Here is a 6,000-nt window from a genome sequence, read left to right as displayed (position 1 = left end):
TTTATGTCCCGAAACACCTATCATAAGGGACCTAGCCTAAGGATCATCATCGGGATGGACACCACTGCTAAGGGGTTCCTTAGTAATAAATGTCCTAAAGGCAACCATGTGGGGGATGGAGTACACCGGTGAAAACATCGTTCACAAACACCTACAGGCTGCGAGCTTGCTAGTGTTCCACTGGACTGTCTAGAAGAGTCTGTGGTCGTCATCCATACTCCGCTAGATAACAGAATCAACAACATCAACATCGAGGTCTCTCATCATTTTATCACACATCACCTATTACACCTACCCATGTTTTACCCCAACATTTTCGTAGATATAAAATACATATACAGTTCAAATCATTGAAAACATGTATAAAAACGTTCATCCAGCATAGATAGCAAGTATTCAGATAATATGCACACATAGCACGTAATTTATATAAAATACTTCATATCTATGTGTAAGCTGAAAGTAACTATGCACTCACCTGAAAGGTGGTGACTCAGCACTCGGACAACGCTTCGATACTCTCAAAACGATTTTCCTTCGATAAAACCTAGTACCAATATCACTAGGGTTTAGTCTAACGATAACCGCGATTAATTAATACTCCAGCTATTATTATTATTATTATATAAGCGTTAAATAACACTCAATATAACTCATAATAATAGTCCAAATAATTATTTTAAGGACCTAATAACATTCCTATAATTATTTGAAAGCTATATTAAAAATTGCGTAAGCGTAGCTCACTTACAACAGATTTTAACGAAAACCGGAACTTAATTAGAGCAGCGTTTCGAAACCGAAAGGCTCTTTTTCTCGGGACTCTGGGAGCCTCAGGGCTTCCCTCGGGAGCTAGGGGTTTTATCTAGGGCTTAGGGGGTTTATAGCACTTAGAGAGAGAAAGTAGTGAGAGAAAGAAGGTGGAAAGGTGCAAGAAATGAAGTTGCCCTCGGTCCCCTTTTATAGGTTGCGAGGCCTCGGTACGCTGGGCATACCTCGGACCTACGCTGGGCGTACTAGTTCAGATAAGATGCGAGGTGGCAGACTCCGGATGGTGCGACGTGGCTCAAGCTGGACCGAACATGGCTATGCGAACGCGGCGCGTACGAGACTGGACGCTGGGCGTAGTGAGGGGGCTACGTGTCACGATCCTAGGCGACTTCAGCGATTATCATCAGACGGCTGGGAAAGCGCCACATCAGCAACTTCGTATCAGATCTCGCAAAATCGAGTATAATCTTTAAAAATTTGTAACTTTCGCATACGAACTCCGTTTTCAACGTTCTTTATATCCACGTGAAGGTGGGAACGTACTCTACAACTTTCGTTTAGACTCCATCGACTAATTTTTAATCGATTTTAAATTTTATATTATTAATAGGCCGGGACATGATTGGTCCGTTAAATCCTCATAACTTCTTCATCCGACATCCGTTTTCACCCATCTTTTTCTTGTTACGCTACTTTTAACGAGATCTTCGATTCTCATTTAGGTCGTATCGGCTAAAAATCGCTCGATCTAATATTCGAATTTCGGGCTGTACACTGCTAATCCGAAACTTCGAAAAATCATAACTTCTTCATACGAAGTCAGATTTGGGCGTTCTTTTTATCGATGTTCTTAGTTTAACATATTCAACGACTTTCGTTTAGATCGCTAAGGCTAAATCTCGCTCTATCGTAAATTCACTATTTACGCTTCCCGGTATCGTGCCGGTTCTGTTGCGAAACTTCGACGGGTCATAACTTCTTTGTTATAACTTGGATTTCGGCGTTCTTTATATCCCCGGAATCCTTGTTTCGACCACTACAAATTTATATAAGGATATCAGGCTTATCTCACACTTTAACTTTGACACTTATTTTTATTCTTTATTAATTATACATTTATAATTAAATAATAAGCACATAAATACACATAATTCACATAATACTCAAATATTTCATCTTTATTACTTCAAAAAGAGTTACAGTAGTTGACCTAGACTATTACATTGACAAATATGCTTAGCCCTGAAACCCGGGCGTTACACACCACGGTAGGAACTAAGGTCTCTTCGATCTTAGTCATAGAGGACCAGCTGACCGGGCCCTCCCAGTCATGGTCCAGTGCACCTGGGGTACTAATAACCAAGCTCAGGACACCCCAAATCGAATGGAACAAATGTGGTTTGATATTGAGAGAGATGAGAAGCAAACACAGGAAGTGAACGACTATGAGATACCGAACAACAAGTAGCTCGCCTCCGAGGTGCATCCACTTCATCAGCACCACCACCAGAAACTTTTCGCCACAATTAGGATCAACCTTTTCTTTTCCCCCCTACTATCCGATGTGACTCTCTTTCGGGTACTAAGATGGTACTTACCAATGGAACAATTATGTGCTAACTTTATTTCAAATTACTACATAAATTCAATTATATGCACAACCGAACCCTCAAAAACCGCTAGATACTTAAGGATCTCGAAGCCAAAACAACCCATATACTCTAAGGATAGACGTAACGATCGTGCTAAATCTGCGATTACCTACTACCGCGAATACATCATAGGGATGTAGATGGAAGCAGTGAGAATTATACAACAAGATGCAAAGTTTATAGAGTACAACCAGGAATGACGATCATTACTTACGATCTGGATTATCAACGTGCAGCAGGGAAATGCCACCCCACAGGAATAACAGGCGCACCCGCGAGACACCGCTCCTGCAGATGAACTCTGCTACATTCCAAGCTGCTGTAACAGCAGCAGTAACCGTTGCTATGGCACAAATCAATGCAAACAACACCAATGGAGATGGGAATAGCATTGACAACACCAACCGAAGGAACCAACACGGAAACCAACAAGTGACAGCTTATGAAGGAACACTAAACCCCAAGCTTAAGAGTAGGAAGCAAAATGCTGGAAGTAAGAGAAAGGGACAACCAACTCAAAGGTTCTCAAGGAAGCAACATGTTGTTGCTGTTCATGCAACCATGACCCCTGTCACACCAACCTCAACGAGACCATATGCTAGAAGCCTTCCAAAATGCAACCAATGCAATTTCCATCATAACGGAGCCTGCCAGGAGATGCATTGTAAGAAATGCAACCAAAAGAATCACACCACCAAATACTGTAGAACTTATCCATGCCAGAATCGTCAGCCAAACGAAAACAACAACAATCGCAACAACCTTAACAACAACACCAATAATGAGACTAGTCACACCTACTATGGGTATGGAGGAACCGATCACTTCAGGCGCAATTGCCCCAAGGATAACAATCAAGGAGCAGAAGGATCAGAAATGGTCCTGACCTTGGGTCAAGGCGAAGCAGTCCAAGACCCAATGGTTATTACCGGTACGTTCCCACTTAACAACTCTTTCGCTTACCTTTTATTCAAGAGTGAAGCTGAGCAAAGTTTCGTTGGTAACATATTCAAACACTTACTAAAACCACAACCCTAGAGGCTAAACTAAGCCTTAACGATGGAGATGACTAATGGGAAAACCGAATCAACCAAGGATAATTATGTAGGGTACACCATAACACTAAACAACCATTCATTTCAAATAGATTTAATGCTAGTAAATATTAGGAGTTTTGATGTGATAATCGACATGGTTGGGTTAAGCCCCCACTATGCTGATACTATGTGTTACGAGAAGGTCGTTTGCCTTCACCTTCCCAATCACTAAACTCTAATAATCCATGGTGATAAACATGGCACCAAACCTTCGTCCTAACTCGTGCATCAAGGTACAGAAGTGCCTACACCAGAAGAACTACGTTTTCCTCACTCATTATGTGGACAAGACCAAAGAAGGGGTAAGCATACAAGGTATTCCAGTAGCATGTGATTTTCCGGATGTGTTTCCCGAAGACCTTTCGGGTATATCCCAGTGAGACATGTTAAATTTCGAATCGACCTCATACCCGGGAACCACATCAATTGCCAATTCACCCTATAGGTTAGCTCCCGCTGAAAATTCAGAAGTTATCCAGTCAATTAATAAAATTTTGAGCAAAGGATCCATAAGACCAAGATTCTCACCCTGGAGAGCTCCGGTATTGTTCTTCAAGAAGACGGATGTAACGCCCGTAGATCCGGGTTAGTCAATTTAGAGATAATAGCGGTCGAAAACGACTTTTCGACAAAATATTATTTAGAAAAAATAATCTTAACCAAGTTGTAGAATATGTCTCAAGGGTTCTGTACATATAAAGAGCGCCGAAATCCGAGTTATAACGAAGAAGTTATGACCCGTCGAAGTTTCGCGACGGAACCGGCACGACATCGGGAAGACGTAAATAGTGAATTTATGATAGAGCGACTTTTAGCCTTAGTAATGTAAATAAAATTCGTAGAATATGTTAATCTGAGAGCGTCCATATAAAGAACACCGAAATCTAACATCGTATGAGGAAGTTATGATTTTTCGAAGTTTCGGCTTAGCGGTGTATAGCCCAAAGTTCGAGTAATAGATCGAGCGATTTTAGCCGACACAACCTAAAAGAGAATCGAAGATCTCGTTATTAGTAGCATAATGATAAAAGATAGACAAAAAAGGACATCGGATGAAGAAGTTATGAGATTTTAACGGACCAATCCTGTCCCGGCCTGTTAAAAATATAACTTCGAAAATAAAGTCAAAATTAGCCGACGGAGTCTAAACGAAAGTTGTAGAGTACGTCTCCACCTACACGTGGATATAAATAACGTCAAAAATGGAGTCCATACGTCTATCGTAAATAAGATCTTTCCTATCTTAAATTCTCGTCTCGGTACACCGAACGTCTGCTTGGGTGTACAAAACAAGAGGAAGATGTCAACCTGAGCCTAAGAATGTGATGGGTCATGCATCGGTCGTTGCGCCTGCACCCAAACCTATCACAATGGCAGAAGTTTAGGAAGTGATGCGAACCATGATAAACTGAGAAAATAGAGGAAAAGAGATGGCTTACGATACTGAATAATACCTATCATAAGATATAATAAGAGAGGTATCTTGCCTTTAGAATACTTTTGATAAAATATCAGTACGTCTATAAAAGTAGGGTACATCTGAATGTACACATTTGATTGGCGGGATGATAGAACGATTGATGTAATTCCTAAAGTTTTCCTATCATATGGAATGTCCATCACCAACTGAGTTGAAGCAGAATTGATGATTGAAGATATGCATGTAAGAAGTCCTAGTAGAGTCTAGGGAAATTTTTATGATTATTTGAACACACTCGTATGTGTTAAATTGTTTTGTGACTTTAGAACTTGGGGACTACGAGACAATACTTGGGACGAGTATGAGTAGGTGTGAAAGGTAGTAGATGCATATACTACCGGAAGCACATGACTCACGCTTGGATTAGGGAAAGTCACAAGGTTACCAAGAAACTAGTAACTGATTTCGTTTTATTCAAGTATGTCATTACCATCGTTTTGGTAATGACTAAGAAGCTGATTGTTATTCCGACCCTAGTGGTCATATCAAATTGAGTCCGATTACATTGAGTATGTTATGTGGTTTAGAGAATCAAGTTCGATGTAGCGTCTGACTTAAGACGAAAGATTGAAACAAAAAGCGATCAGTAGAGCTATCACTAAAGGTTGCTTGTAGCTAGAAATGCTAGCTTTTAAGTTGTAGTTAGAACATGAAGGAAGGTATAGTCTGTTCTGGAATTTGAATTTAAAAGACTTGAGTCCAAACGATGCATCATGCGATGGGAGGTCATTAGAACATGACCCATCGGTCTATTATGATAATCGAAGGAAGAAACTTATCTCAAGCTTGTTAAAGAAGGAGTCTCCAATAAAGATCGAGATCGCGCCATGAAGATAATGATTTGGAAGTCTAACATGAGATAAAGAGCGGGTCCAAAATTGAGCACCGCCTGCAGTCAGGAAGTCTTAGAGTTAGATACTCATTCGAAGAAACATCAAAGTTACGGTTATTACTTAGGATGAAGAGATAACGTATGGATTCATCATGTGAGTCCTGTTTC

The sequence above is a fragment of the Lactuca serriola genome, chromosome 4 (genome assembly GCF_051521515.1).
Source record: "Lactuca serriola cultivar US96UC23 chromosome 4, Lser_US96UC23_V15, whole genome shotgun sequence".
Lineage (NCBI taxonomy): Eukaryota > Viridiplantae > Streptophyta > Magnoliopsida > Asterales > Asteraceae > Lactuca > Lactuca serriola.
This window is presented reverse-complemented; position numbering follows the sequence as displayed.